The sequence below is a fragment of the Odocoileus virginianus genome, chromosome 20 (genome assembly GCF_023699985.2).
Source record: "Odocoileus virginianus isolate 20LAN1187 ecotype Illinois chromosome 20, Ovbor_1.2, whole genome shotgun sequence".
Lineage (NCBI taxonomy): Eukaryota > Metazoa > Chordata > Mammalia > Artiodactyla > Cervidae > Odocoileus > Odocoileus virginianus.
In genome coordinates, this window is record NC_069693.1 from 28743775 (window position 1) to 28756832 (window position 13058).

General features: G+C 35.0%; 1 pseudogene; it reads left to right on the forward strand.

Moving 5' to 3' along the window:
- The first annotated feature begins 924 nt into the window (after positions 1 to 924).
- LOC110124098 (large ribosomal subunit protein uL13-like) overlaps positions 925 to 13058 on the forward strand; it is a 44093-nt pseudogene continuing 31959 nt past the window's right edge.

Genomic DNA, 13058 nt, shown 5'->3' on the forward strand with positions numbered 1-13058 from the left:
ATGGTTTGTTTTTAAGTAAGATTTAACATGCAATATAGCAGCACAGGCAAAGCTTACGCTTGTCTATGTGCCTGAGTGTCCAGTAACTAGATCAAGGACATCTGAAGCACAACATCCAGAACACTCCTGCCCATCCCAGTCAACACCCTCTCCAGAGAAATTGGTATTCTGATGTATCACCATATATATTAATTTTGCCTGTTCTTGAACTTCATAAAATTTGAATTAGATGGGTTGTACTTTCTTGACTGCTTTGTTCCACACAATATTTTATGCTTTACTTTTAATTTAGCATTACATAATAAATGATTTCCTTCAGCAAATTTCATTCAACAGAGATTTACAGGGTGTTAACCAGGTGATATGCCCTGATGCAGATACCATGCAGAAATATTCACTATACCCATTATTATTCAACAATATATTGAGGTCCCAACAAGTAAGAAAAGAAGGAACATTTTTTAAAAAGGATAAAAAACACCTGAAAGGAAGAGATTAGAATAATTTAAAATAGAATACTAGAATTAATGCAATATTTGATAATGTTGATGGAGAGAAGATACATTTGCAATAGTCTTTTTCTGTTATAATAGTGCACTTTTAAAAAGCACAATAAATTTATTAATTTTAAAGATATTATTCAGTATTTACATCCATGTATTTGCCCTCTGTGAAACATAGGGATAAATAAGTTAACAATGGAAATAAAACACTTAACCTCATCAAACATGTATTCTAGAAAGGACAAGTAAAATATAATCAATAAACACAATCAATAAGTAAAATTGTATTGTAGGTTATAACTTGAAAAGTATGTCAGAAGTGGAAAATTAAGCTAGGTGGGGGGAAACTGTCAGTACAAAGGGGATGCAGTTCTAAATAGTGATCATATTCCCAAACTACCTTAATTGCATCAGAATAACAATGGATGTGGGGAAAAAAAAGGGTTATGGAAAAAGAAATAAGGATGCAGTCTTGGCTTTAAATATGCATCATAATTCAATGTATAATAGAGATGCTACTTTAATTCAGAGGAAAGAGGTATGTTATTTATAAAATAAAGCTGAAACAATCAGTATCCATCTAGTGGATCCTCTATTCATTTACTTTTATTAAGTGGACCACTCTGCTATATTATGCAGGAAAATAAATACAATTTAGGACAGAGACCAAATCTAAATGTAAAAATAATGATAATATAATACTAAAATAATGTAAGAGATCTCTTATTAAAAACTAAAAAGTGAATACATTCTTCATTTCTACCTATTTATTGAATCTTATTTATGTTCAGTGTTTGAATTACATCAATGTACAAAACACATAGTTCCAAGTTTAATAAACAGCAGACAATAAATAATAAGCAAAATAAATAATTATATCATTGATTTTGTCAGGAAATAACACATGCTATAGAAAAAAGGAATAAAGAGCATACAGCAATGAAAGGGAGGTTGTGAATGAATGATGAAGCCAGATGGGTAATGGACAGAAGGTAGGATTATAATACTATATAACGCCACAAGGTAGGACTGAAAATGTGGCATTGGAGAGAAGACTTGAGGAAGGTAAATTACCTATTCAGGCCAGCTCCCTGGGCAAAAGAACCCTAGGCAAAGTCAAAAGTTGTTACAAAGGTTCCAGTGTGGGAGTTTGTCTTGGGTATGTAAGGAAAAGCAAGGCAGGTATGTGGGTACAAGAAAGTGAGTGGGATGAAGGAGAAGGATTAAGAGGTAGAACTGAATCAGGTCACATAAAGTACTGTAGTTCCTTTTAAGAACCATGTATAACCATTACATTTGAAAAACTAGAAATCAAGCCCTATTTGAAAAGGTAGAAATTAGAAATCATTGATTTGCATGTCATTTAAAAAGGAAGAGATGAAACAATAGGTTGGGGAAAAGGTATCTGCAGTACCTAAAATTCACTAAGGGCTTCCCAGGTGGCGCTAGTGGAAAAGAACCCACCTGCAATGCAGAGCACAAGAGATGGGGCTTTGATCCCTGGGTGGGGACAATTCCCTGGAAGGAGGTCATGTCATGGCAACCCACTCCAGTATTCTTTCCTGGAGAATCCCATGGACAGAGGAGCCTAGTGGGCTATAATCCATGGAGTTGCAAAGAGTCAGGCACAACTAAATGACTTAGCATGCATACAAGATTTACTGTATTTGTGTGAAAGTGAAAGTAGCTCAGCCATGTTCGACTCTTTGCGACTCCACAGACTACAGTCCATGGAATTCTCCAGGCCAGGATACTGGAGTGGGTATAGTCCATGGAATCCTCCAGGCTATAATACCGGAGTGCGTAGCCTTTCCCTTCGCCAGAGGATCTTCCCAACCCAGAGATTGAACCCAGGTCCCCCTCATTGCAGGTGGTTTCTTTACCAGCTGAGCCACAAGTGAAGCCCGAGAATACTGGAGTGGGTAGCCTACCCCTTCTCCAGTGGATCTTCCCAACCCAGGAATCGAACCGGGGTCTCCTGCACTGCAGGTGGATTCTTTATCAACTGAGCTATCAGGGAATGTATCTATAATATAGACTAACTTGAAAAATGCAACAAGAATATTGAAGACAATTCACAGAACAAAAAGCAGAAGAGTTCAACATGTAAATTAAAAGTTATCTATCTTTTTAGTAGTTAAGTCAATGAAAGTTAAAATAGTGACTTATGGATATATGTCTGTAAGCCTGAAATAAATTGTTACCAATAAAAAACTATAATCTTAATCACTGGCTAAGATTCATAAGTATATTTTGTAATGGACATATAAATTAATGCATTATAAAGCAGCTTATCAACATCTAGTAAGATTAATGACATTTATGGAAACTATAATTTTAAGTATTTGCTTTTGCACCTTTGAAACTCTTTTTACTCTTAATGGCTGGGATGACCACAATGGTGTGTTCATTCACTTAGAGCCAGATATCTTGGAGTGTGAAGTCAAGTGGGCCTTAGGAAGCAATAATATGAACAAAGCTAGTAGAGGTGATGGAATACAAGATGAGTTATTTAAAATCCTAAAAGATGCTGCTGCTAAAATAATGCACCCAATATGCTAGCAAATCTGGAAAACTCAGCAACAGCCACAGGACTAGAAAGGTCAGTTTTAATTCCAATCCCAATGAAAGGTTATGACAAAGATTGTTCAAACTACCACACAATTGCACACTCATTTCACATGCTAGCAAGATCATGTTCAATATCCTTCAAACTAGGCTTCAACAGTACGTGAACCAAGAATATCCAGATGTACAACCTGTATTTAGAAAAGGCAGAGGAAACAGAGATTAAATTGCCTATATCCACTGGATCATAGAAAACCAAGGGAATTACAAAAAATAAAAAATCTACTTCTGCTTCATTGACTATGCTAAAGCCTTTGACTTGTGTGGATCACAACAAACTGTAGAAAGAACTTAAAGAGATGGGAATACCAGACCACCTTACCTGTCTTCTGAGACACCTATATGCAGGACAAGAAGCAACAGTTAGAATTGGACATGGAACAGCAGACTTGATTGAAACTCAGAAAGGAGTACATCAAGGCTAAATACTGTCACCCAACTTATTCAACTTATATGCAGAGAACATTACTTGAAATGCTGGGCTAGATGAATCACAAGGTGGAATCAAGACTGCCAGGAGAGACATCAACAATTTCAGATATGCAGTTGACACCACTTTAATGGCAGAAAGTGAAGATGAACTAAAGAGCCTCTTGATGAGGGTGAACGAGAAGAGTGAAAAAGCTGGCTTAAAATTCAACATTCCAAAAACAAAGATCATGGCATCTGGTCCCATCACTTCATGGCAAATAGATGGGGAGAAAGTGGAAACAGTAACAGATTTTATTTTCTTGTTCTCCAAAATCACTGTGGTCAGTAACTGCAGCCATGAAATTAAAAGACACTTGCTCCTTGGAAGGAAAGGTATGGCAAATCTACATAGTGTATTAAAAAGTAGAGGCATAACTTTGTCAACAATGGTCCATCTAGTCAAAGCTATGCTTTTCCCACTAGTCATGTATGGATGTGAGAGTTGGACCATTAGGAAGACTGAGTGCTGAAGAACTGATGCTTTTGAACTGTGGTGCTGGAGAAGACTCTTGAGAGTCCCTTGGACAGCATGGAGATCAAACCAGTCAATCCAAAAGGAAATGAACCCTGAATATTCATTGGAAGGACTGATGCTGAAGCTGAAGCTCCAACACTTTGGCCACCTGATGTGAAGAGCCGACTCACTGGAAAAGACCCTGATGCTGGGAATGACTGAGGACAAAAGGAGAACAGGACAACAGAGGATGCCATGATTGGATGGCATCACTGACTCAATGGTCATGGGTTTTAGGAAACTCAAGGAGATAGGGAAGGATAGGGAAGCCTGGTGTGCGGCAGTTCATGGGGTTGCAGAGAATCAGATATGACTGAGTGACTGTACAAGAGCAAAGTCATTTTATCATAATCAGTTCAAATATTTATATAAAATTTAACTCTGAAACCTGATAGTGTATGCATGTATGTTTGTGTGTGCACAAAAGAGTGCATAAATGCACACATACTCACATATGTGTTTTTGGATAGCCTGAACACTGGAAGAAAAATGCCCAGGGATTTTAGTTTTGGCTCCAGAATCCTGGTTTACTCATGTACTTATCTGTTTTTGTTTATACATAATTATAGATGTATAATAATGTATAAGTGTGTATATATATACATATACACATATAAATAATATATATATATATATATGTATATATCTATATATATACACACACAAGTAATTTTGGCATAAAAATTCAAGCTAAAAAAACAGGCTTTTAAAACTTCCAATATTCTTTTTCTTGTTGTGGAAACTAAGGACCAAAGAAATATCCAACTTTATATAGTCTGTGAATAACAAAGCCAACACAGCTTTTTTTCTTTCCTTTTTTAAAAAAGCATTTCAATGTTAATTTTGGGAAAAGAGTCTGAGAAGTTTGAATTAGATGTGTTCACATAATATAAAGCCTGCTTGTCTTCTCTGAGCCCACTCTAGATTTTTTTTTCACTGTAGTCCAGAGACTACCAAACTTTTCAAAGCTATGTTTGAAATAAAGTAATATGCAAAAGTTCTCTGTACTGAGAACAGATTTGTTCTTGCTTATTGTTTTATAATATTTACCATTATAGGAATATCAGAGAGAAACATCTAGACAACAAGTGGCCATGGAGTGGAAATGAGGAATTACTGGAAAATGCACACAGTCCTGTGGGCTAGGGACAAAGGATTCTGGAGGCATTGATGCCAAAATATTCACATCAGAAAAGAGCAAAGAAAGAGGATTTTGTCCCAAGATTTTCTAAAAAAATGACAAATACAAATATCAACAAAGGTCCGTAGATGTTTTAAATTTTACTCCAAGTGGGAAAAGTCTCCCAATTTTGTTCAATACTTTCTTTAGGCAATAATGCTTACATTTAATTACAACCTCACATTTAGTCATCCTGATCTCTGTCTAGATTTATATAAAGAAAATAACAAGACCAAGAGAAGTAACTTGCCTAAGGTCACACAGTTAGTTATCAGTACTTCTAGAACTAGACTTGTGTATTTCAACACACTCATTCTCCCATCTATTCCCTGACAGAATAACCTGGGGTGAGATACTGAATGACTGCATAAAACAGAGAATCCACAGTTCCAATGAAATAAAGGTAAAGCAAAAACACTGATAAAGACATATACCTACTATAACTGAGTAGAACCTATCTTTTTATTTCTGAACACAGATAAAAGTTATATGCTATACACCACCTCTGATGTAGCTTCTTGAGAGTGGAAGACAGATGATTCATTTACTACTACTCTGTATGTTTTTTAAATTTAATAATACTTATAGCTTTTCACTGAGCTTTGAACACCTTGAAATAATGAAATATACCTGTAATTTTTGGTCTTTGGGGCAAGATTAATATAACGACAAAGCAGGTGTGGGTGAATGAATGGATGAATGAATGGATGTGTTTCCAACTTGTAAGTGGAAAAATACTTCTACTTGTGGACATGTGACCTCAGGAAGTTGTTGGTGACTCCAAAATATTTAATCACTAAATCACTTATTAGCATATGTGTATGTGTATGTGTGCATGCACACTGATAGTCACGTCCCCAGCAATGTCAATCAGAATCATATTAGGACACTTTACATTCTGGTATGACTTCAGAATAAATTTATCTTCTTGAGTCATTGATCATCTTTGATTTAAAATATAATTTGGGATATTTCTGGTATGTCTGTGTAGTATATATATTGATAGTTCTTTGAGATTTTATCATATGAATAGATCTTCAGAATAGAAATATAGAACTGTCCTGTCACCACTAAGAAACTTCTCTGTGCTCCCTTTTTATAGCCATACTTGCTCCTTTTAACCTAATCCATTATAATTATTGAAATGTTCCCCATTGCTGTAATTTATGGTATTTCAAGAAAGTTTCATAAATGTAATCATGCAACATATAACCCTTTAAGACTGTAATTTTTTTACTCTTGAAATCCATCCAACTTGTTGGATTTATCTGTAGTTCGTTCCTTTTTATTGCTGAGTAGTATTCCCTTGCATGGAGGTACCAAATGTGTTTAGCCAGATGCCTAAGACTTTTACTTGATTTTCCCAAGTTATCTATCATTACCAACTAATGCTTATACCTCTCATAGATGACACAGTTAAAATTTTTCCTCTCCAGGATTCTTTGTGTAAGTGGTTCCAATCAGCTTCTTTTCTATCTAAGCTATTTTACTAAATCTTAAGTCCTTACTGCGCCAGCAAATAATGACTTAGATACCTAACTTGGCCCTGGAGCATTCTCCAACCCTGCACCAGCAGTAGTTCCTTCCCAGTAGTAAGGACATTATATTTATAGATTCTTGGCAAGAGTTTGGAACTGTACAGGTTCATAGTAAGTAATTTTGGTAAATGTTCCTAATTCCTTCTAACTCCTCATGCACACATTAATCTTTTACCCAGAATTTTTTTTGGCAACACACTTTGAGATATTATCATAAAGAATTTCTTCACATCTAAGCCACGAATAACTCAGTGAATCTGAAAGTCTGTACTTTGTGGGGAAATATTTTTAAAGGAAAATCAGTGATATTTGAAACAGCTATTGCAAGAACTAAATTTAACAAATCAATAAACACACAGTTGCACTGATGGCTTGGGGGTTGGGGAGATGGTTGTGGTATCAGTGGGAAAGGTGGGGACAGCATTTACTTACTCTAAGTAGTGGGGTGGGCATTATTTCAGTACAATAATGATTCAACCACACAAAAGGAATATCCATGATGCTAAATAAGGAACACTTTGTGTTTTCTTTTCTTTTCCCACTCTCACCCTGAGATTAGGGCAAAGAATGGAAAAAAGTAATGAGAATTTTACTTGGTGAGAGCAAAGTGCTTTCTCTGTTAGGAGTGCAAAGAGACATCCCCAGGACTCTCATGTATATTCTGGAAGGAAAGTCTGCTTCAGAAATGGCAAGCTTAACCTTCTCAAAGTTTCATTTTCCTGAATTATCAAGCTCAATCTTGTTCTTTTGTTACTGAATACATCTTCTATAGAACTCAAAAGCCTTTTGACCATGATACTGAACTAGAGGCAGCAAACGAGTGTCTGAGGAGGGGGCCAATGTATTTCATGATTCTTATAATCAGTTTATTTCACGGGCTTCTTCAGGGACTGCCTGATCCCTTCACAATAGTTCTGCTTCTGATCAAGGGAAAAAAAAAATGTGATCTCACAGTCTCCTTGTGGCTCTCCTTCATGGAAGCAATTCTCTTGTACTGAAACCAAAACGAATTCTAGGGCATGGCTGAAAGGTAAGCATTCTTGGCTTGTTTTCAATTTCCTCATCCCCAGCCACAACTGGAAAATTGTTAAGCAGTCTTTCTCATTTTTTTCTTTTCTGTTTTTACTATTTCAGTTTCCTTTATATGAATCATTTTTCATTGCAGCAGAAAAAGTGAGGGAGGGAAAGGTAACAATGCCAGGGAATATAATGTTGGTCTCTGTTGAGTGCTCTAACTCAGATGGCTAGTTGCAAGCACTTCTAGGCTGGATTTCTGGCTGGAAAGGGATTTTAAAAATTAGAGAAACTGGAAATAGCCCTCATGATGATGACTGGGATTAACTAGAAGCCTGCAAGAATGTTGGGGAGATTTCCAGAAAGATTTTGCCCAAGAAACTTCTCACTTGTGATTTCTAATTTTTTAAGCTTAAGATTAAAATAGATATTTCATAATCTCTAATATCTGTGAAACACTTTCTATTCCATAGAGGATAGGAGAGAAACAAAATCGTGGAATTTTCCAACTCTTGGTGCATGTAGTGAGTAGAAATTTGACTTACAAAGAGTTGGATTTTGTGGCTAGGCCTGACTATATTTTCTCAGTGTGTTATGTATTGGTTGTTGATTTTTAGAAAATCCCTATTAGTGTTCTGATATGGGACACTATAACGCTATTTTTCTTACAAGGTTGTTGTGGTATTATGATGCACACAGCATATCTAGCCCAGTACTTGGCAAACAGGGCTCAACAAAATGTAATATCTTATTGGAAAAGCTTAGTTGTAGTGCAGACTTTAAAAACAGTCTACTTGAGTTTCCCCATTTATAAGCAAGAAATCAAAACCTAGAAACATGAATTTACTAACACAGAAAGTTAGTATTACAGACCTTCTGACTTTGTGGTTGATAAATGTAGAATAATTTTAACTCACATTTATAACTTCTGTGTGTACACTTTTAAATATTTACAGTACATGGATACTCTATAATAAATAGTTTTAGTATAAATTTGGCACATATATAATAACATAAAACATAAACACAGGTAAAGGATGATGACTACTCAAATGAAAATAAAACAGATTCTGCTAGATTCAAATCAAAGACTGAATTCAATATGAGGTTATAACATGAGCTCACTTATTTTTATTATACTCAGCCTATATCTGACTTTGTTATCCAATACATGTTATGCTGGGACTGTTACGTAACATCCCTGAATTCAGCTGTTGTTCCAGCAGATGACATTAAAACTCCTTCAATTACCCTTAATATAACATAACAAATGAATTTCACTTCCTTAGAATTTCTGGCAATGATTGAAAACTTATTTAACATATGTCTAGAAAGCAAAGCTGCAAAAGAGGACAGAAAAATGATTATTCAATTTATTAAGTATATTCCTAAACTTACTTCAGAATAATTCAAATGACAGTTCCTACTGAGTGATAAGACACTTATGGCCCATTCCTGTTGACCTCTAGAATGACTGATGGGAAGGTCAATGTTGGCCATACACAGAGGTTGAGGTAAAAATAAATGTTTATTCATGTCTAGTATATGATTTAACTTTTTTAAATGCATCAATTACATGATACATAAGATATATACCTATATCTTTTCTAAATCATACTACTTAAACGAAATAGAATTTCAGACTTATAAATAGCTTTCACAACAACTTAAGTGGACTGATGGCCAAGAGGTTATTTTTTTACCCTTTTAACAAAAGTTTAAGCTTATAGTACAATATTAACTATATGTACATTGTTCTAAAGCCAGTGTCTAGAACATTTTCGTCTTGCATGACTAAGAATCTACATACACTGAACAGCAACTCCCCAGAAACCACCATTCTACTTTTCTCTTCTAAGAATTTGACTACTTTAGATACTTTATATGAAGAGAATCATGCAGTATCTGACAGAATTGAGGTCAGGATCTCGGAGAGATATTTGCAGTTCTCATGTTCATGGCAGCACTATTATAAACAACAGATGGAAACAACCCAAATGTCCATCAATGGATTAGTGAACAAAAACATGGTATATACATACGATGGAATTTTATCCAGCCTTAAGAAAGAATGAAATCTTGTCATATGTTCTAACATGGCCAGCCCTTGAAGAAATTATGCTAAGTGAAAGGGGGCAGTTACAGAACAACAAACTAAAAGTGGTTGAAAGTGAAGGTGGCTCAGTCATGTCCGACTCTTTGCAACCCCATGGACTATATAAGTCCGTGGAATTCTCCAGGCCAGAATACTGGAGTGGGTAGCCATTCCCTTCTCTAGGAGATCTTCCCTACCTAGGGATAGAACCCAGGTCTTCTGCATTGCAGCTGGATTCTTTACTGTCTGAGCCACCAGGGAAGGTTTTTCACATGCCATATTTTAGCATTATGATATATGTTTCCTTATGAAACTAATATTTTTTAAAAGATAAACCAATGTTACATTCACTTGGACAGGGTAATTCAGAGACTTTGTCATTAATTAAACAGAAGTACACTTAGACTAATTATCTAAATGCTTCTCATGAAAGATTTGAGATTAACTTCTTACAGACAATGTAGAAATGATGAGGAAGAAACATTCACTGTTTTATTAGTATTTTATAATCTAAACCAGAACTTTTTCCATTTTGGGTCTTAATTTTCTTACTGACAAAAAAAAAAAAAAGAAAAAGAAAATCATGTTAAGTGATTTATGTACATTATTTTGTATAATCTTCCTGATAACCCTATCAGATGAGGATGTATATTCTTGTTTTACAGATGCAGGTACTGAGATGTCTACAGCCATGGAACAATGAAAGGACCTGAGCCCAAAGGATTGACAGATCTATCTATCTATCTACCCATCTACATATCTTTATGCCTATTTCTGTATCTATGTAATAATTTAAGAAACTACAAAATCCAAATCTTATGTTCATATTGGTGAATCTATGTCAAATAAGAGAAACGGTTCATTACAAGTAAAATTCAATTTCAGGATCATGTGTGAGAAAGTAAAGAAAACAAAAGGAGGAGGGAAATAAGAAATCTGAAATAATTTGTTGCTCTAGTAGGCAAGTATTTTCATGAACAATACTAACAATAAAAACCCTTTTTATAGGCTTGTATAACTCCATGGAAGAGATAAATATATATATATATATATAGTGGGAGTAGAACTGAATGTACATTTGAGGACATGTTAACACTTAAATCATACTTCACTAGAATAAATCAGTTCTAAAGAATTCCTCAGAACAAGGTATCTTAGGAAAAACCCAGATGCCTCAGCAGTAATTTATTTGCATTATGGCTTAGTTAATGGCTGTTGGAAGAAGACAGAACCTGACCATATGAAGAAAGACATCAGTCTGTTATCTTTGCCATCAAAAAATTTGTCTACTAAAGCTAAAAAAATAAGTATATGTGTTCTCTTGAAACATTGAAACATGTATATTATATAGGGTGAAACAGATCACCAGCCCAGGTTGGGTGCATGAGACAAGTGCTCGGGCCTGGTGCACTGGGAAGACCCAGAGGGATCGGGTGGAGAGGGAGGTGGGAGGGGGAACCGGGATGGGGAATACATGTAAATCCATGGCTAATTCATTTCAATGTATGACAAAAATTACTGCAATGATGTAAAGTAATTAGCCTCCAACTAAAAAAAAAAAAATAATAAAAAAAAAAAATAAAATGGCAGCTTAAAAAAAATAAGTATATGTGTAAAAACATATGTGGGGAATATTCAGAGAACACAAATGATTCAGCATGAAGACATATTTGTTCAAAGTCCATCCTTTTTTACAAAGCCTACCTATTATTTGAGTCTTTTCTCTCCTTTCTGAACTCTGTTCCTCAGAAGTCATTGTGTCTCTCAAATAGTCTGGATCCTTTCTTTCCAGTTTGGTTGGAGATTTCTTTAAACAGATATATGGCTCTCAAACATCACTGATGGTAGGCAAAATAAGTCCTAGACTTTAAGCATTGTACAAGCCAGATTCTGAATTATGGAGGGAGACTTTTTTTTTTTTTTTTTGGAAACTCTTTACTTTTCTGCGGTTTCTGGAAATCTTAAGTAATTTGGCATCTTGTCATATCTTGAAGATCAGACTGACAACAATGGACATGCTCAATTTCTTTCTGATTTCCCAAGGAGATTCACTGATGTACTATATTTTTAGTGTGTGATTATGTCCCTCATATTAATAACAGAACATAGGCCATCGGCAATTCTAGTTATTATTCTGTCTTAGAAAAATGAAGGGATTTATTTAACTAGTACTGAAGAACTAATCTGAAATTGACTAGCAATTCATTTTTCCCAATTATACATTAGATTATAGACCATTGGATTTGAAATCAGCCTGGATTCTTAATGCACAGGGGGAAAAAAATCTGCTAAGAAGTTGCCTATAACTAGTTTCAAATATAAAAGGATACATTTCTCAATTAAAATTAAGGAGACATTATCTCTTGAGATTCTGTTGACTGAATTAATGTTAGATTCTATCCCCTTCAAGCAGATGTACAACTGTAAATATTCATGAGAATGCAGGGGGAACCATACAGATTTTAGAATCAGAATAATAGAAGTTCAAATCCCAGCACTGTCTTTTAGCAACAGCCATACCTTGGAAGACTTATTTATTTAACTTTGCTTATTCTCAGTTTCCTCATTTACAAAAATGAGCAAAATAATTTTAGACTTACAGGGGACTTTTCACCTTTATAGCTATCAATCACTTCTTATCCCATTCTTTTCTCTGCTAATGTCCCCATCTCCAGGGATGAGTGTGTGTGTGTGTGTGTGTGTGTGTGTGTGTGTGTGTGTATGTACAACTATCCTAAGGATTTATAACATCATGTACATAGGTTTGAGATAAAAATATAAAGAACTATGTTTGTAATACCCTTATACCTGATGAATGACATGCTGAAGAACAGAGAAGGATACAGAGAAATGAAATTTATTATTTTTTTAATAAGAAGGTAGAAAACTTATAAATAGGGCATGATCGGTGGTACTGTTCTACAGGTAAATTTATTTATTATACAAGGGATAAATTATTTGGTTTCTGGGAAATGTACATTCTAAGAGTTTTGTTATATAGCTATGCATGGAATATATTCTGCTTTATAGGTACTATACAAACAAACAAACAAAATTTTTGGATCGAAGCATGATAAATTGGGAAATAGAGAAGAGCTAGTTTTGGCATTATTGC